The sequence below is a fragment of the Natator depressus genome, chromosome 11 (genome assembly GCF_965152275.1).
Source record: "Natator depressus isolate rNatDep1 chromosome 11, rNatDep2.hap1, whole genome shotgun sequence".
Lineage (NCBI taxonomy): Eukaryota > Metazoa > Chordata > Testudines > Cheloniidae > Natator > Natator depressus.
This window is the reverse complement of record NC_134244.1, coordinates 65,129,591-65,150,485: the sequence shown is the minus strand read 5'-3', so window position 1 is coordinate 65,150,485 and position 20,895 is coordinate 65,129,591. Positions and strand designations below refer to the sequence as shown.

The 20,895-nt window shown below is 43.6% G+C and overlaps 1 protein-coding gene across 4 annotated transcripts in view; it reads left to right on the top strand.

Moving 5' to 3' along the window:
* The window catches only part of ERBB4 (erb-b2 receptor tyrosine kinase 4), a 966,448-nt gene that overhangs the window by 896,618 nt on the left and 48,935 nt on the right, over window positions 1–20,895 (top strand). The gene's annotated exons all lie outside the window — the stretch shown is intronic.

Genomic DNA, 20,895 nt, shown 5'->3' with positions numbered 1-20,895 from the left:
CAATTACCATGGTCACGATTTATAGAGGGGAGGGAGGAGAGGAGGAGTAAGTTTGAAATGAAGCAAGTAACCCCTTGTATGACATCTTCTATTGACTTTCCTTCTGCCTTGTCCAGCCTTTAAATTCTTGTTCACTGTGTTAGTTCACAAATGGGGGGCGGGGGAAGAGGAGGAAGCTATTACATGTCCGATGAAAATGGACAGGGAAATATTTCATAGAATCATAGAATATCAGGGTTGGAAGGGACCTCTGGAGGCCATCTAGTCCAACCCCCTGCCCAGAGCAGGACCAATCCCAACACAATCATCCTTTAGACTGTGTGCTATTAGAAAATGGGAATAGCCAATCGTGCAACCTATTTGGAATTGACTATTCCAAATAGGAAACAATGTACCCTTCCTTACTGAAAATTGAATATGTGCATGATGATACTGAACACACCACAACACAGAAAACAAATCCTTTAATGGATAAACAGGGGAAGAAAATCTATAACTTTTTAACTACAGATAACAATCACGCTATTTAAAGAGGGGCACTTCCTAAAGTTTGGTAGATGAAATGTTGTGGATGTTTTCTAAATATATATCCTTTATTGACATTTAGGTGTTTCTGGGATGCTGGATCTATTCCAGATTTTCCATTGTCTGCCCTCTTTTAAACATCACCACTGTGTCTGGTAAAATAAGGGGCACACATTAGAGCAGGTAAACAGCCATCTGGAAAAGAGGAAAAGGAACAGGTGGCTTTGAGGCCCTAAAGGATTTTTTTAAAGTATTGTCTGTTGCAAAGTGTAATGCTCCCACCTTATAGGGAGCCAAGCTCTTTTGTAAGCTATAGTCAAATGCATGTTACATAAAATATGTCCGTGCTAGCAATGAGCCTGAGCTACAAGTTCAGATCGCATCTGGTCTTTGGAAAAGCATAGGGATGTTTGTCTTTTATGGGACGAACCACAATCATGGATCCAATGTTCAGATCTGGATCTCAAATTCAATCAAATCTGGGATGTCTGGATCCTGGGGTTTGGTCCTGGACCACCTCTAATTTGCAACAGACCTGCATGGTGGTAAGAACCACAGAGTGTGGTAACCTGGTGTCAGGGGTATCTCATAACGCCCAAACCTTTCTGAGTGAGTAGAGTGTTCAAGATTGGAGCTGATAGGCAAGAGCTGTACAGAGATCCCAGTGTCCCCATTGATCACGTTCTGGCTCGTTGAAATCCGGTTAGTATTCTCTATGTGTGCAAAACCATGGCAGGCCAGCTAGTCACAGGGATTCCCTGTAGCTCTCATGCCAAATCACTGTTATCATCAGGTCAAAGAACCTGGCAGTATTATGGTGTTCTCCCTCTTCCCATCCGCTGTGTTGATCCTGCTGTGAACCTTTATTGAAAAAGCTCAGGTAACAGAACAGTGCAGCAGTAGCATGAGGAGAGATCATAGAATATCAGGGTTGGAAGGGACCTCAGGAGGTCATCTCATCCAACCCCCTGCTCAAAGCAGGACCAATCCCCAATTTTTACCCCAAATGGCCCCCTCAAGGATTGAGCTTACAACCCTGGGTTTAGCAGGCCAATGCTCAAACCACTGAGCTGTCCCTCCCCCCAGATGAAGGACTAAGACTTGAAAGTAGTAGTGGAGAGCAATTCTATGTCAGCACCCGGAGTGAGAGCCCCAGCTGGTGCTTCAATTGGGCTGTTTACACCAGTTAGGGATTTGGCCCCCAAAAGTAAAATATAGTAATGGACAATGGACCACTAGTGACTGGAAATGGTTTCGTAGATCTCCCCTCTTCCAGCAAGCATTAAACTTGAGGTAGGAGTTGACCACCTTCTCCATTACATAGCAAATACGATGTTCACATGGTCGAGGAAAGGGTTTTCATAGTTCCTTGGCACTCTTGTAAGTTGTGATTCAGCCATTTTCTGTGTGAACAACTGGAATCGTTGTATGGTTCCTCAGGGAACTGGCATCTGTGCCAATTAATTTTTAAGTCACAGTGGAACCAGATCTTAGCTTTGAATGCATCCCAAGAGTGCATTGCCGCTGGAGTTAACGAACTAGCTGCACTTGCTCAAACCCATAAGAACTCCTTTAAACATTATCCCCGGTCCTTTACAGCAGTCTGGCTAGGCTTCCTATGAGAGCAAAAGCAGCCTGATTTGGATCGATCTCATGAAGAATTGTGAGGGGAGGGAATTGCGATCAATTTCAGTAACTAATATTGATTAGCAATAGCTTGGGGCTGATTTACTAATGTCCGGAATTAAAGATTCAGTGCAGAGATTTCATTTATCTCATCTTCCTGGGCTGTTCTCAGAGCCATTAAAGTATTGAGTGAAGATGATCCAAAATAAAATTGTAATTTGGGTAGCCAGTGAAGAGACACAGAGAACAGTTGTCTGTTTGTGCAGCAATATATTTAACTTTTTAGGGCACCAGTGATATGATCATAACTGGATGAATTTTATAAGAGATAAAACTACCACATGAAACCTGTCACCGGCCTGCCAGGAAATACCCAGCAGGAATTAGAGGGCATGTCTCTTATTTTTGAAGTCAGTAGATATTGATCTGTTCCCCAAGTATATGAAAATGGTTGTAGAGGTATATTGATAGCTTGTAGCTCGAAGACCTACAGGTATATTAATTTCTCATATTTATGAGTCATTACTCAGCTAGGACCTAGTCCAAAAGCCATTGAAGTTGAAAAGTCTTTCCACTGACTTCGGTTTTGGATCAGGCCCCTAATTGCCTTCACATATTAGGGTAAAATTTCATACATGCCTGCCAGGCAAAGTTTATGTATTCAGCTGAATTGTTGAATGAGTTGCCAGTAAAGTTATATATCTATATATGCACTTCAGTTTATTCCCTTTATGTCTCTTGAGCTAAATTCTATGACACTTAGAATATCCAATAACTCATTCAACAGCTTATCTAAATATACTGTGCTTACAGTACAGCGTATATGTTATCCTGATGAAAGAGACTGAGAAAAGAAGCAAACACTAGTACTTATTAGGAAAACACATTTTGGAAGTTTATATAAAATATTATTTTCCTATTATATTTGGTTGTGCTTTCACTTATTTTTGGAGTAAGCAGTTAACATTTTTTCTGTCCTCCTTTATGTTTGCTGATGCTCTTTAAAAATAGTCTTCTTCATGAGGAGAAGAAAAATCAGCTATTAACAAGGTGTCTGATTTTTTGCCTCTTTCTTTCTTTTTTTCTTTCTCATCTGTCATACCCATCACCCTAGTACCTGGGCACTTCCATTCTGATGGGAAGGTGCACCTGTATTGTGGTAATTTCAGGGTCAGATTCAAATCTGAACCCAATTATTTGAGGTTTAGATTGGAAATTGCATTCCCCTCACTCCCTCCCAAGAATTTCAGCTGGTTTCTTTGTCTTCCCTGATGGCATGCTAGTTCTCTATGGCTGTTCACGTTTCCCCTTCCAGGGCTCTCTTATACTTACTGAAATTTAGACCCATAGCACTTCTCAATCTTCAGTGATTTTTTTAAGTTTAAAATAAAGGTTTTCCACAGCTTACTGCCCTTTTAGACTGCTCAAGATAGTTAAGACCAAAGCAGACTGTGAAGAACTTCAAAAAGATCTCACAAAACTACGTGATTGGGCAACAGAATGGCAAATGAAATTTAATGTGGATAAATGTAAAGTAATGCACATCGGAAAAAATAACCCCAACTATACATACAATATGATGGGGGCTAATTTAGCTACAACTAATCTGGAGAAAGCTCTTGGAGTCATCGTGGATAGTTCTCTGAAGACGTCCACACAGTGTGCAGCGGCAGTCAAAAAAGCAAATGGGATGTTAGGAATCATTAAAAAAGGAATAGAGAATATGATGGAAAATATCTTCTTGCCCTTATATAAATCCATGGTATGCCCACATCTTGAATACTGCCTACAGATGTGGTCCCTTCATCTCAAAAAACATATACCGGCATTAGAAAAGGTTCAGAAAAGGGCAACTAAAATGATTAAGGGTTTGGAACGGGTCCCATATGAGGAGAGATTAAAGAGGCTAGGACTTTTCAGCTTGGAAAAGAGGAGACTAAGGGGGATATGGTAGAGGTCTATAAAATCATGAGTGGTATGGAGAAAGTGAATAAGGAAAAGTTATTTACTTGTTCTCATAATATAAGAACTAGGGGCCACCAAATGAAATTAATGGGCAGCAGGTTTAAAACAAATAAAAGGAAGTTCTTCTTCACTCAGCGCACAGTCAACCTGTGGAACTCCTTGCCTGAGGAGGTTGTGAAGGCTAGGACTATAACAGGGTTTAAAAGAGAACTGGATAAATTCATGGAGGTTAAGTCCATTAATGGCTATTAGCCAGGATGAGTAAGGAATGGTGTCCCTAGCCTCTGTTTGCCAGAGGGTGGAGATGGATGGCAGGAGAGAGATCACTTGATCATGACCTGTTAGGTTCATTCCCTCTGGGGCTCCTGGTATTGGCCACTGTCGGTAGACAGGATACTGGGCTGGATGGACCTTTGGTCTGACTCAGTATGGCCATTCTTATGTTTTTATATTCTTATGTCTAGAACAAAAACCATTGCCCCAATATTCATTCCACAGATTGTCCAGGATAGGGGTGTGAGGATCAAATTTTTCAAAATTTGGACACTAAATCCACATTTGGGCACCCTACATAAGTGGCCTGATTTTCAGAAGTGCTAAGCACATTCCACATCTCTGAAAAGCCACTTATTTAAGAGCCTAACTTTAGGTCCTCGAGTTTGAAAATATTGACCGACATTTTCCACCTGCTGTGTAACTTTCATTGCACGTCAGCTCTGGGGTTGAAAAGCATCACAATGTCCCTAATTATTGCTCGTTCCCATGAGAAAATAAGAATCATTGGTAGCCACCAATCTTGGACTGAAATGCTTGGAACCTCTATCACCCTCCCGAGCAGGAGGCATGGGTGTGGATGTAGCTGGCAGATAGTGGTTGTACTCATTGTATATCAGTCTTAGTTGTGAAAGTATCTGAAGGATGAAAATACTAATACAAAACAGAGATGGGTCCAAGCCATGAAAATCTGCAGCCAGACTTGCCCAAATGTGAGGAGTTTTATGGTTTGGGGATCATTATAGAGACAGTACAGGTCTATAACATTTGGATCTGGATCTGAAGTTGCATGAAGTTTGAGGGATTTGGCTATGGGGGTGTGGTTTGAGCTGACCTTTAGGACAAATGTTAGGGGCCTGATTCTTCACTACACTGGAGTTACGCCAGTGATTTTAGTGGATTCCCAGCAGAGTAAAATTGGTGTAGCAGAGTGGAGAATCAGGGCCTAACTTTTTACCAAAAATTTTATTTCCAGCAGGATTGAATTTTAGAAAAGGAGTTGCCCAGTTTGTTGGATTGGGCAGGGTTGCATTAAGATTTGCATTTACAGTGTCATTATCCACAAGGTCTGCCACAGATAATTGTTTCTCTTCATAATTATTGGAAGACTGGGGAAGCTTGCTGGTTTTTTTTTTTTTTAAATAATGAAATGAACTACTTTGAAAGGGAAAAGAATGTTACTACAGTGGTTATTTCAGATTGTGCTAAATCCTGTCATTGAAAAAGCATTACAGTTGTGTTAGATATATTTAAAAATGCAGAATAGTAAACACAGTGGAACTCTCTGAAAGTACTTCAGCTTTGACACACACACTCAGCTCATAAAAGCAGAAAATATCACTGTTACCTTCAAAACCATGCCAGTATGGCAGCTGAACAAAGATTCAAATAACTACCTGAGGCCATCTGAAAACTGAGGGCATTGCCCTTGTGAATTCATCTTTCTGTCTTGCTCCCCATTCCTTTCTGACTTTCACAGTGTAAATGGTTTATAAGAGCTCCCGTCTCTCTTGCTGACCACCACTGATCCACATCCTCCTAGCCAAATTAGTCATGCCAAAAGCGGCAACCCCCGTTGCCCACGTCAGCGATTCCTCCATTTCCGGGGGGCCTGATTCAGCATTGCAGGATAAGTGGATTATGGGCTACCTGCAGCACAAACACAATAGAATGGAAAGACCACAAGGATTCTAGAAGCTGAATCCTGAAGTTAAAAAGCAAACTGAGGCTCGGAAAGAGAGGTTGTGATTTGATCACCCATGTCATCAACATAACTAGTGATGGTTGAGCTCTAAATTTGGGCCCAGTTCAGATTAAACCCCCAAAGTCTGGTGACTTCTACAAAGCTGCTTTGACTCGTCTGTTGGCTCTGAAGACTTTCTCTGGCATTCTCTCATGAGCAACATTTCTTGGTGTGTTTTCAAGGGCCAACTGTCACCCCAGGGACATGCAAAAATTAATCAATATTAATGAATCATCAATAATTGTTACCACTTTTGACATAAGCAGTTAGCCTGTATTCTGGGTCTTGTGGGTTGTTGCTGTTAGGAGGACAGATTGACGATGGAGTTAGATATTTCTTTGATGCAGTCCTCTTTATTTACAAAGCATGTGCATAAAAAGATCTGTTTCCCTAAACACAGTATGAATCAAACAGCAGGAGAGACATTTTATTTGCTCACATTTTCAGGTCTCTTTCCATCCAGGACTTTACCCAAATGCTCTTACTCTTAGCTTTATCTCAGGATCATGCCACAGAAGTCCTTCTCTGGCTGTCCTTGACTTTCTGCTGCTTTCTCTCTGGACATCTGCTATATTTCTCTCTCACACATACAGCTGCAATCTAATCAATCCCCAGCCCTGCTATTTCTCCTCAGACTCTGGGAAAACCCTTGGGCCACCTGGCTTAACTCCTACTCCAGCCTGGTGCCTATGTTTGGGGCCGAGGCTCGTCTTGTTTCTATAAAGGAGCTCAATTGCTTTTTACGTTTATCTTGAAGGAAGGTGGCTGTTAGACCCGCCAATTTCAACAAGACTTCCACCCAACCCTCAACATAACATTATGAATTCTCCTATGCTGCCATTCATAGAACAGCGATGTTCCTTGTACAAATCTGCAGACACCCTGGAATCCCTCCTTAAAACACACCTCGGTCATGAGGCTTACAAAACACTTGACAGTGGCTATACACTGCTGTGACACTGTGACAGTGCTGTGACACTGCTCATTATACTAATCACTGTTATTTAATTCTCCCCTGTTATATTTGTTATATTTAAGGCTACGTTTTAATCACGGGTATTTTTAGTAAAAGTCCTGGACAGGTCATGGGCTGTAAACAAAAATTCACAGGCGTTGGCCTGTCCATGACTTTTACTAAAAATACTTGCCCTGACTGAAACTTGGACAGGGGGTCGAGGGTGCTCTGCGGGCAGGGTGGGGGAGGTCCGGGGATGCTGGGAGAGGGGGATGCCAGGCCGCAGCATGTGGCCTAGGGCCCCCGCTGGTTCTGGGGGGGAGCGATTGGGGGGAGGCTGGCAGGGCTTCCTACCCGGCTCCGCATCTCTGCGACTCCTAGGCAGTGGAAGCAGCGGCCAGGGCAGGCACTCCGCTGCTCTCGCCCCAAGTGCCAGCTGCTGCAGCTCCCATTGGCCAGGAACTGCAGCCAATGGGAGCTGCGGGGGCTGCGGGCAGTGCACAGCGCAGAGACCCCACCCCCACCCCTCCGGCACCTAGGAGCTGCAGGGGGGCCATGCCAGAGGGAGCCCCCCACCCCAAGGTAAGTGCCCGTCCCCAGCACTCCCCAACCCCTGCTCCTAGTCCTGAGCCCCCTTCCACACACGCAGACTGCTGCTGCTGCTGGCCCAGGGGCTGCCTGGCTCGCTGCCGAAGTCACGGAGGTCACGGAAAGTGACGGAATCCGTGACTTCCATGACAGACTCACAGCCTTAGTTCTATTCACCTGTCATCTTAAACCCCAATGCTTAACTTTATGCCCATAGCTAGCCCCACTGGAAGTTCATAGATTTATTCACATGCTTAACATCAGTAACAATACTAACAAGGAGTTAAAAAGGTTCACCAAACTATTGGAACTACTGGAAAAAGGGGTTTGGGTTTGGAAAGCTGCTTTCTTTATCCATGTCTCTTTGCACCTCCCATTTCTGAGGTTTTTATTGCACGTCTCACAATATTGGTGTTTTCCTTAAAGCCCCAGTTATCTGAATCAACAAGCTACATGAGAATCTCAGCTTTCATTTAAAAAAAAAGACAAGAAAAGTTTGAAAATCTGACCAAAATGTACCTTAAAGGCTCAGAGACCGGAAGGCAAATAAAAGGCACATAATATAGATTTTTTTTTTAATCTCCTGATTTTGGGGGCCTGGCTCATGATGTTTGAAAGCGTGGGATTAGCAGTAGCGCATGTATCCAAAAATGAAGCAGGTTAGGGAGTGATAGGCCTGAAACAGGAACAGACTTAACCATCGAAGTGGCAGCAAGCCTATTGCAAAATAAAACATTCAAAATATATTTATATTAAAGAGTCGTGCATTAACCGACCTTCTGAAAGGCTTATTGCTTCTGAGGAGCTGGGGAGTTAATGATTTGCAGCACTCTGAAAATAAGAAAGACAGAAGCTGGCTGGAACTTGGCTTGTTCTGCATAGATCTGCCAGTGAAGCAGTAGCCTGGTCTGTGATACACTGCTGCTCCTGTACGTTCGCTGTCTTGCTCAGTGGTTTGCAGTTCAAGTGAAGCAGATGGTACGTATCAGAGCTGTGCTAAATATGCCATCCATAAAATAAAAGGGCCAAAATATTTTAATTGTGTTTTCTCACAAGCTTTAGAATGAAAACAAACAAACAAAAACACCAAACAAACAAAAAAGTACTTTTAAAAAAATTTAAGGGCATCTTATTTTATTTGAAAAGAAAATAGTTTTGTTTTTTTCCTTCAGAGCAGCCCATAGCATTGTGTCTGAAGGTAGCAGATTGGCTAAAGTCACTACCAGAGTTTCTGCGAGGGACCCTACATGGTTCTATGTCCAGCGGTATGCTATGCTGGCAAGGAAGTGCTGAACCACACCACTGTGGAAAGGCAATAGGACATGACACCCCATAAAAAACAGACGGGCTGGTGATCCCATTCTGCCTGTTGTGGGGTTTCTTGCACCTTCTTTCAAAGCATCTGGTCCTCTCCATTGCCAGAGGCAGAATTCTGTACTAGATGGACCAAATGCTGACCAGCCTGGCAATTTCTGCGTTCCTGGGGAAGTTCTCAACCTCTCTGATAACGTGCACCATGTTTTAATAGCAAGATTCTCGCAGGGACCTTTGGCCATCTCATTTGTGATCACGTGAGCTGCCACCTCCCCTGTAAGGACTGCACAACATCTGTGTGGCAACGACGGCAGGATACAGCAGTGTCCCAGATTGTGCCCTCTGAGATGTGTTCATGGAAGGGTCCTCCACATGCCAATTTCCCATCTGTTTGTGGAGATGTGGTAGAATCAGGCAAGACAAGAAGAGCGGGGAAAGCACATTGTCTTCCATCTGGCACCCCAAAAGAAGGTTGATTCCCCAAAGGCTCTTAAAGTCAATAGAAGTCTTCCTGTCGACTTCAGTGGACTTTGGATCAGGCCCAAGATGCCTCAGAAAGGTAAAACAGTCCCCATCTGCATTAACTCTTCTGTGGATGCTTTCTGGGTTTCCCAGGAGCCACCATGGCTACATGGAGAGTCAGTGATGGTGGGGCTCTATTGGAACCGGAGGTCCACAAGGCAGGGGCTTGGTGCAGTTAGCCTGTACTTTTTCAGAGATCTTGCAGGATCCTTTAGGCTTGGGGTGAGGGGTGGAGATTTTCCACAAGGGGGAAAAGCACCCTTGGCCCTCTGGTGGAACAATATGGGTTAATTTCCACAGGGAATTCCTTAGAGAGATTGCCAAATAAAAGGTCCCCTCCAGTGTTTTTTCTGCAGGAAAGGATAATCTGGCCCATTATGAGAAAAAGTATTTAGCATATTTTTAGCCAAGGGCATATCTATACTGCCCTGTAATTCAGACTACAGGGTGTGTGAATAGTGCTTCCCAAAGCACTGCGCTATAACTCCCCCATGTGGCATGAATGAAAAGGTTCCTAGGTCACATTAAGGTAGTCCTACAGGACTTCTGAACTGCAGGGAAAGATAGACATAGCCTTAGCAGCTAGAAATAAGAAAGAGCCAGCACCATGTGACCAGTCATTAAACTCTGTTTTAAATCTATCAATCAATATAGGGCCAAGTGTTTGATTTTTTGTTTTTCTTCAGTAAAACTTTATAGAATTCCTGATCTCTTAGAACAACTAAAGCTATAAAAAAAAAAAAAAAAAAAACACGCTCACCAGGTAGCAAAACATTTCTAAACTTTATCAAAAAGAAAACAAAGAACGGTGACTTATAGGCTTCTCAGAATGGGAATGGCACTGCAACCACTAAATTTCATTTCATTTTTGAGACCCAAAATGGATTTAATCCATATTTTGCAGAGCTGACAGGCTGATGCTCTGCATATCTGGCAAATCATTAGCATTCAGTTTCTAATTAACATCATTTACTACCAAGACCTATTAGTGGAAGTTTGAATATGTCCTGTACTGTATGGGCTAATACATTGAAAGTAATTTCATATTGATGCAGTATGGTTGACCTCATTATTTCAAGAACGTGTGACCATTTTTATGGGAGGAAGGGAGGGAAAGGGGAAGACATTTCTTTTGTGTGTGTGTGAGGGTAATGATCTTGTGAGTAATAAGACAGTTGATGTGATTGTCAGTTACTGTGGCTCCTGCCGAAGAGAAGTACTTTCAGTTAATATTCATGCCACCTGGTGACAACACGGCAATTACTGATATTTTTGTGATGGCAACTGGATTTCTCAGTGACAGCCTGGTTCTGCCTAACCCCTGTCTTTAAAGAATCTTTCTCCTAAAGACCTTTTTGTGACATTTCTCTTGGGGTCATCTTGGTGTTTTTCAGGCATGTGTTTTAATCAGTGTGTTTCAGTCAAACTGCAGAAACATATTGAGTCTGGTGCCACTTAGTTTTAATTGATGAAAAAAACCCATGATTAAATCCTTGGGGAAATGGTGAATTTTCCACAGCTGCACCTTCTATCTATCAAGACAATCTGAAAGAGGAAGAGAAGCAACGGTGGGTGAAGCAGCCAGGAGAAACAGGTGTATTAGAAAAATTCTACCAGAGAGATTTAGATGGACAGTGGGCACAGTGGGACTGGTGTATTTGGCCCTCATCAAACCCCATTGAAATCAGCGGCAGGCTTTCCATTAACTTCCATGGGTATTGAGTCAGACCCCTTATTATCTTTTACCAGAGTTTTGATTTCAAAACAAACAAGTCACTTGAGGAAGAAGGTGAATGTTAAATGATATTGACTGTAGGGTGGAACAGCAGTACGGACACAAGGGCCGGTAGGGTCTAGCAAGAGCGATGTTATGGTAGCTATGGAGGAGATGCCTCCTGAGGCAGGACGAGAGCGCTAGATCCCCACCAGGACTCTGACAGGTTGAAGAAGGGAGCTGATTCCTGGTGAAAAGGGCTTTGGCTACTCTAGGCAATGCCCCTCTCATATTCTACAGCTAGGGCTCGCAGTTTGTCATTGTAAATTATGCAGAAAGTCACAGCCTAGGTGTGGGATAAAGGGCAAAAAGTCATGAATTTATAGTGACAAGCAAAAAAAAGGCAAAAGTCACAGTATGCATCACTTTTATGAACCTTTTCTTAAACACAAAGGTTTGGATTTCTAAAGGAGCTGAAGGGAGTTAGAATTCTAATAGTTGGAATTATCTTTGAACTTCTCATTGAAAAGCCCAGCCTACTCGTTAAACCAATCATTTAAAACCATTTAAATACACATTCCTTGGTGCTTGCTTGAAGTTCTGCAACAGCAACCACGATTTCCACCCTGTCATGCATGGACTCTCTGCTCCACCACGCCCATTCTGTGCCTGTGGGTAAAATTTTCAAAAGTGCCTAGCTGATTTAGGAGCCCAAGTCTGTCAATGGGATTAAGACTCATAAGTCACTCCGCGCTTGAGCCTGCTCCCATTAAAGTCAGTGGAAAGTCAGCTCCCATGTTACCCTGGATGACAAAGCAATAACCCTAATTTCTCATTGTTCTGTTCTTCTAGTGACCGCTTTTAACTTGGAAGCGCTCAAGCTCTTCAGCAAAGCTTGTTCATACCCGCCCACCCGTATGCTAAAATCCTAAACTGTCAAAAGTCATGGATATTTTTTTAAAACTAAACATGAAAATCATGGCATCTATGACTCTTGTGGCAGCTGTGACAAAGGCGAAGCCTTAATTACGGGATTTGCTATGCTACAGATTTCCATTAGAACCCTCGGCTCATACCGTACCTCGCTCTTTGAGCTGAAACTTTCTATGCTTGGCTTCACCCTAAAGGCAAACGGTTTTGGAAAGCTTGAGTCAAACATGTTTAGATATTATTGACTTAGGCAATCAGGACTTTTTCTGCTTTAAGAACATTATGAAGACTTGTCCATAACTTTAAAACTAGACTTCTGTGTGGCATTGTGACAGTTGGTGAACTTGAAAAACCCATGTAAAAGAATAAGGTAGAACCAATTTACAAATGTTTTGTGGATGCACAGCACAAACTGTTACTATGGTTTAAATTATGTAAATATCTGGGTCACTATGGAGCTGCCTGGAAAATGAATACACACACATTCTACCAGATCATCACTTACCTTGCACACTGACACACAGTGACATAAGGGCTTCACTCCCCTGCACTGGTTTTGTGCCTGGCAGTTCGTATCACATCAGGGAGAGAGCACCTCTCTGCTACCAGTCTCTGTAATTCATGACTGTGACGTTGAAAAGAAAAGAAAATTAGAATGGGGAGAGAGAGATTCTTTATAGAGCTTTCCATCCTGTCCTCTTGAGCTAAACACTTGTGCTTTGTGATCTTGCTGGAAGTCCCTCATAGCCATTGTGGCCTTCACAATAACTGATAGCTGCCTATCACTTGTTCTACTTGTGCCTGCTGGCCACATGCATTAGACTGTACTTTGCTACTGCAACAGGTATTCCCCTGTTTAGGGCTTCTCTACAGGGTGCATTAGACCACACTAGAGGGCTGTAAATTCTAGTGTATATTAGCTGGACCTCGTGGATCCTGCTGGCATGTACAAGACGTTCCTGAAGAAGCTGTAATGGAGTCCCGTTTCACGCAGTGCTATGTTAACATGCAGCAGGGGACTTCTAGCACAGGCCAGCTACTGCGCAGTATGCTCCTGTGAACTCGAATTTACAAGCCTCTAGTGCAGGCTGGACACCATGTGGACAAGCCCTTTGATTATCTGTCTATCTCTGAACCCCTCACTCTTTAATGTATTTATTTTATATTTATGTATTTAAGTAATCTGCCCCAGGTCATACAGGCAGTCAGTGGCAGAGGAGGTATCAGAACTCTGATCTCCTAAGTCCCAGGCAGGCACCCTAACCACTGAACCATCCTTCCTCTCCTGACTCGTTGCTCCCCAAGGACCTCTTTCATATGCCAAAAGAGCACAGAGCTTGAGAACAATTACAGCCTTTTCATGTGTTCCTGGGTAAATTAGACGTGTTTAAAACAGCGTCATGATTTTTTTTTAATGCATTGACTTATTAAACACTCAACAAAGGGTGTTCAGGTCGAAGGCACAGAACTAACATGGCATGGTGGCAACTTGACTCTCACTCTGGGCTCTTGCTGTCAACATACAACTGCCATGATCTGTTGTAATTTTAGCTGGGGAAAAAAATCCGACTCTTGAAACCAAAATGTGTTTCTCTCACCCACTCCATCCCTACGATATCTAGGCTCATTGAATTATGCTATAACCTATTTCGTACTTTTTTCCACCTATTATCCATCGGCATACTCTGAGTGTTTGACCAGTTTGTCCTGTTCCATAAACCACGATAAGTTTCTCAATTAAAAACAAAAGCTAGTATGGAATAGGTAACTATGGTTACCGGTGCTGTGGATGTCTAAGAAATGTGCAGAAACCTAATGGCAACAGAGTTTGGAAGTTCAAGGCTTTAATTTCGTCAAGAACTCTTGAATCAGAGTACTGAAAGTATTTAAACTACATCGAAGACATGTTGTGATCCAATAGCGTAGCTTCTACGAGGTACCTGGATACTGGCCCTGCTCAGAAAATGCAAAACATAAACCAGAGTAAAATATTTGTACCCTCATCCCTGTTCTCTGTAGAACGCATAATTGTCTGTGGAATGGAATAGCTTGTCCAGATGACAAACCCATGGGAAACAGCTCCTTCCATTTCCCACTATGTACAATGCACATGGGTATACTAAAGTACTGGCTTTCAAGCAGTAGGACTGCATGGGGCAACCCATCACCCACACTAAAGCATTGAGAGGCACTTTCCAAAGAACTCATAAGTAAGGAGTGCAATATCTTCACATTCCTGAAGGGAGCTTCAGTAAGCAGCTGAATATTATTGAATAAGCTGTTAGCCACAACTCACAGGACTTTGGGGGGGGGCACTTGAATAAGTACATTTACGGTTAGGGCAAGTTACAGTGGCCCACCTATAATGTTGACCTAAAGGGGCCACTAAGTGAATCTTCAGTTGGGTCTTAATTTGATGAGAATATGGGGTAATAGGAATCTTCTTTATTGAACCAAAAATGCTTTTATAAAATGCACATCCTGGGGTCTAAAGGTCCCATTTCAACTGTTCTCAGGGACAAATAGAAATATTTTTGTGTAATGCAAATCTGATGTCCCCCAGTTGTTATCTTCATTGCTGTAGTGCCTAAGAGCCCTCATCATGGATCAGGGCCCCATTGCAGTAGATGCTGTACAAACACACAACAAAAAGGTGGTCCCTGCCCCAAGGAGCTTACAGTCTAAGTTGTATGATTCTCACCGGTACACACAAGTTAAGCAGCAACAACATAGCTATTGTGTACTCAACGGGCCCTCCCAAAGGGTAGGACAGGCTAAATGTCATATAAAATTCTTTAGCTGTCCTAACATCTCCCATAGGTGGGCCTCAGGATGGGCAGAATCTATTCCCATAGGAAAGAATTATTGTTTTATATATTTTATTGTAATAATTTGCATTATACCCTGACATCTGGGCAATGTCACATCTTAAAACCCCGCCAGTTTATAACAGCACCCCAGGAGTGGCAATGCTAATCCCCGGAAGGAAATCAGAAAGAATAGACAAGACAATGTTGTAGATTAGAGAGGAAAGATGTGTTTTGTGGTTAAAACTTTGGACTGGGATTCTGGAGCTCTGAGTTCAGTTCCCACCTCTGTCACAGACACCTTGTGATTTGGGCACATCACTTAATCTTTCAGCTCCTTCTGTGTAAATGGGAATAATGATACTTTGTGTACTTAGATTGTAACCTGTATGAGGCAGGGACTGTCTCTTACTATGTACATGTGCCATAGTACATAGGACAGTGGAGCCCTGGACTTGGGTGGGGCTTTTAGATCCATCTGTCAATGGCTTGTCTAGGAACATGCGCCTTATACAGTACTTTGAGTGCTAACAAACTCAAGCTCTGAATGCAGTACCAGAGAGAAGAACTGTGACAGCTGGAGACCAGCAACAAGAATGCCCTGTCTCCAGTCCACATTCAGACACTGTTAGCACAATCACCTCAACGGATCGCCGTCATCAGCGGTAAATAGGTCATTAGTATTCTCAGGATGGCAAGCTGTTATCATCAGGACTTTGTCAGGGAAGTCAGATAAACAGTTTGCAAGCTCAGTCTCACCAGCTCACACCAATGACATTCCTCCTACAAAGTTATCCCTCTTCCAGAAGGTGGTTGCTGGGATCCTTTAGGTCTGTGCTGGCTGTTACAGGTTGTGCATTACAATGAGGGTCTTGTACGGAAAGTCAACAACATACATATAGAGACTCTAAACTCTTAATGCATGTATTCCTTCTACTTAACCACTCACAAACAAGTAATGCATTGTTTATTGGGGCCAGAAATAGTGGGGGAATTTTGCGAGTCAATGAAATCCTGAGTCAGAATACTTACTCTGTTGTTTGAAGTCTGCACTCTGCCGCACACTTACTGCAACCCAGAGAAGGCTGGGCTTGTATCTGTTAATCTGGAGGTTGTCTTATTAATAGGCTGCACACATCATCGATTTTTAATTAATTTCTAAAGAGACAGAGGATAACTACTGCAGCCCACGGACATCTCTGTACTTATTGCAGTCCACATCTCTATTGATCGTCTGCCTAAGGAGCAGAAGTAATCCATTTTAAATACACTTCTTGGAGAGAGTGCATGCACTACACAATATACCTTCCCAATTGTAGTTGTGTTGGCAAGAGGTCAGTGGTAGCAGGGAGGGGGCGGGTAACACATTGGTTAGTAGTCTACTGGCCATGTGAGGAGTTGAGCCTTTTATACATGCTTAATGTTTCAAGAAAGCCAGATTATCTCACTTGTAACTGTGGAGTATTAAGAAAGCACTGGTAAGAAAGCAGCCTCTGCATTTGGCCCTGGTGAGACTGCTGCTGGAATACTATATCCAGTCCACAATTCAAAAAGGATGTTGATACGTTAGAGAAGGTTCAGAGAAGAGCCATGAGAATGATTAAAGCATTAGAAAACCTGCCTTATAGTGAGAGACTCATGGAGCACACTCTATTTAGCTTCACAAAGAGAAGGTTAAAGAGTGACTTCATTCCAGTCTATAAGTATCTACATGGGGAACAAATATTTAATAATTGGCTCTTCAGTCTAGCAGAGAAAGGTATCACATGATCCAATGGCTGAAGCTAGACAAATTCAGACTGGAAATAAGGTGTAATTTTTTTAACAGTGAGGATAATTAACCGTTGGAACAATTTGCCAATGGTCGTGGTGGGATTCTCCATCACTGATGATTTTTAATTCAAGACTGGATGTTTTTTTCTGAAAGATCTGCTCTAGCAATTTTGGGGGGAAATCTTAGGGCCCGTGTTAAACATAAGGTCGGACTAGATGATCACAATGGTCCCTTCTGGCTGTGGAATCTGAGTCACAGCTGCATAGTTAAAGTTGCATTGGAAATTCCTTTTTGAAGACCTATTTTGCCCACCTAACTTTTCAGAGGAAGGCCCAAGTGCTATTACAATTGCAGAGATTAATGTAAGGGAGGAGAAAAATGAGATACAAATCTTTCAAATGGAAAGTGCTCAGATATGAACCATCTCGAAAAGTACCAAATAGTTCTCATGAGTTTTTGACCATCTGTGGCTTTAAAACTGAATGCCCTACAATATTCAGAAATAGGAAGATTCTTTTATATACTCTCATGTGTAGCACAGGTTATTAGGATTATGATTTTTGAAACAAAGTTACATATTAACCATCTTTGTTATAATAAATTGCATTGCTTCCAGGCACTTAACTTTAATCAGTTGGCAATGAGTGTTAATTGACTGGCAAGAAAACTTTGGGTTACTAAGAAGTTAGTACTTAAAGGTCTTGTTTACACTAGGAAATGTTGCCATTATATGTTAGCAATGGTTGCATCTGAACCAGTGCTGAGCATACTTCAGAGAAGGACAAGCCGTGCTCATTCCAGTTTCACCTAGCTGTTATTAAACCCTATTGTTAAAAGCCTAACCTACAGAGTCCAGGCATTGTAGTGTAACTGTGGAACGGCTTCATCAAACTGGAAGGAAACATGCTGCAGGGCTACTTGGTCCCTTTCTCACACTGGAATCTCCAGTGGCTTCTGCCTTGCTTTCTCCTCTACTTGCACTGATGGTGATGGAGAGAAAACGGCCTTTAAAGAGCACTTGTCTGGTTGGTGCTACCGTTGTAAGCCCTTGTGAGTAATAAGACATGGCAGAGCAAGCACAGAGACATCAAACTCCAAGTGGTTTAACAGAGAGCTAGAGAATTACCTCCTACCCAGAAGTCCTTACTTCACTAAATTTCTTCTACAGCCTCTCCCAATCATTTCTGGTAACTGGAGAACCAAGAACTATTTGGTTATGTCTTCACTGTGATTGGCAGCCTGCCTCTGCCCACCCCCTGCTCACTCCATCCCCCCTCCTTCTTTTGCTCGCTCTCCCCCACCCTCACTCACTCGCTCATTTTCACTGGGCTGGGACAGGAGGTTGAGGTTCAGGCTCTGAGGTGGGCCAGGGATGAGAGGTTTGGGGTGCAGGAAGGGACTCCGGGCTGGGGGGTGGAGCAAAGTGGTTCGGAGTGTGGGAGGTGGCTCTGAGCTGAGGAAGGGGGTGGGGTATAGAGGGGGTACAGGCTCTGGGCTGGGGGTGCAGTCTCCAGGATGGGGCCAGAAATGAGGGGTTCAGGGTGTGGGAGGGGACTCCGGGCTGAGACAGGGGGTTGGGGTACAGGCTCTGGGATGGAGTTTGGGTATGGGAGGGGGTTCAGGGCTGGGGCAGGGAGTTGAGGTGTGGGAGGGTTGCGGGTTCTGGGAGGGAGGTTGGGTGTGGGAGGGGACTCAGGAGAGGGTGTGGGGTGCAGGCTCTGGGAGGGAGTTTGGGTGTGGGAAGGGGCTCAGGGCAGGGGCAGAGGGTTGGGGTGCTGGAGTGGGTTTGGGTGCAGGCTCCAGGGGGCTGTCAACTCAGGGGGCTTCCCCAGAAGTGGCGACATGTCCCTCGGCTCCTAGGCAGAGGCATGGCCAGGCGGCTCTGTGTGCTGCCTCCATCTGCAGGCACCACCCCCGTAGCTCCCAATGGCCATGGTTCCTGGCCAATAGGAGCGGCGGAGCCAGCACTCAGGACGGGGGCAGCGTGCGGAGCCTCCCTGACTACGTCTCCACGTAGGAGCTGAGGGACATATCGCCACTTCCGGGGACTTGTGTGGAGCCAGGTAGGGACCCTGCAAGCCCCACCAACCGGACTTTTAACGACACCTGGCAACCCTATTCCCAGCAGAGGAAGGGAATACAATTTTTAGATTCCTAATTTGTGTGTCATACTATTATTGCCGTTTTACACATTTATACCTCATATACAGACCTCTCTGGGGTGGGACAAGCAGTAAGAGATGAATGGCACACTGAAAAACAATGAAGGGAGAGAAATGTTTGACCAGGACAGTGGTACAAACTCCTCTTGCAAAAAGTGCCACAGGATCTTCAATGTCCATCCACAGCAGACACGTTGGCTTTAAAGGTCTCATCCCCAAAATCTCCAAGCAGTAAAGGGGACAAATCTGCCTTGGGCGAATGAAGGGCTGAAATGAAACTGCTAAAACTGAAACTGATGGTTTCTGCGCATTTGGGCATTTCAAAGTCAATATGTACTTTGTTTCACTTCTGATTTTTTCCCCTTCCAGCTCCATCATTCTCTCTTTATGAATCACATGCCATTCTGGAGTAGCTTCATGCTCAGCCTGCATATTCTTTGAAACTGGCCAATCTAAAGTTTTATCTCCCTGGTTACTAATTTATTTCCTTTCCATATTATTTCCTTACCCCATTTTGTCCAGTTCTGTTTTAACTCCTTTAATTTTGTATCTCATTGAGGCTATGTCTTCACTGCAGAATTGACTTGTTGTCTATGCTTCGGCTAACTCAGGGGGAGTTAACTTATCTTGTGTGACACTGGCACGCTGCAAAAGAACACTTGAGCAGCATGGAGCAATTGTGTTAACTGTTGATGAGTTGTGCTAATTTGAGCTATAACCTGTACCTGCTTCTTGAGCCGGCCAACTTGAGTTAAAAGCACCATCACGCTCGAGTTAAGGCTTTTTGTGTGGGAGCGGGACTCAAATTCAGGGCAAAATTACAACTCAAATTAACTCTGCAGTGAAGACAGGCCCTCAGAGAGCAGGGAGGAAGGACATGTGCTTTAGAATAACTAAGTCCTTCTCTTCCTCCATGCAGAGGACATTCTCTTCACCCACATACAGCCTGATGGGTGAAACCACCCCCAACTTGAAGGCCAGGGGTCAGGCTACAGTGCCGAATCCCCAGCCTCCACGGTAGCTCACTGAACTGTAGGCATTTTCAGAACATCTTAGCAACTGATCTTGTGGAAGAATTGCATAATGCAGGCTGTAAATCCCCAGTTCGATTGTACCTGCCAATTGGATTTAATTCTTTTATCATCCCTCACTATCTCCGCGCTGTGGGAATGGCCCGGAGGTCTAGTTTCATCGACAGAATCACATAGCAAATCATATTTCTGCCGTGAATGAGTCTTTTTAAAAAATCCTGGGCAGTTGAGTCAATATATTGCAGAGCAACTTCAGTTCTTCCTCCCCATAGTTATCTCAGGGAGTTCCCACGACCTAGATGATGCCCCAGTTGCTTCTGACAACAAAAGGTGCCTCTCTCCCTTGAAAGTGTATTCAGCTTTCGCCCTAGGTAGAATTATACGATATTTTTAGTGGGGAAAGGGGAGGAGAGACGATCATTTCAAGCTCTCTTTACTGATGATTTCTGTTATTAAGCAAGCTTCAAGTTATTAAGAAGAAAAGAAGATGATGTACTCCTGCCAGCTGTGCAGATTAAAATCCATGAGGTACTACGTTGGCTTGAAATTTCCTAGTTTCATGCACCTGTTTGATGATTCTGCTGCATGGTATGGCTGTGGTAAGCCGAAGTTATTGTCAGAGTAAGTCAGGCCTCCCTTGACTTCCTTTAGCTTCCTAGGGAGAGTCAGATCAACATTCTCTCTCCTCACCATTCTACTTCGCGAGAAGTTAATATTTGTACTCAAGTGTAGAAAACTAGTCACACTGAGAACATAAGAACGACCTTACTGGGTCAGACCAATGGTCCATCTAGCCCAGTATTACTGTCTTCCAACAATGGCCAGTGCCAGATGCTACAGAGGAAATGAACTGAATTTATCGAGTGATCCATCCACAGTCATCCATCCCAGCTTCTGGGAGTCAGTGGTTTAGGGACACCTGGAACAAGGAAGTTATTACAGCACATCTGCTCACTTGTAATACT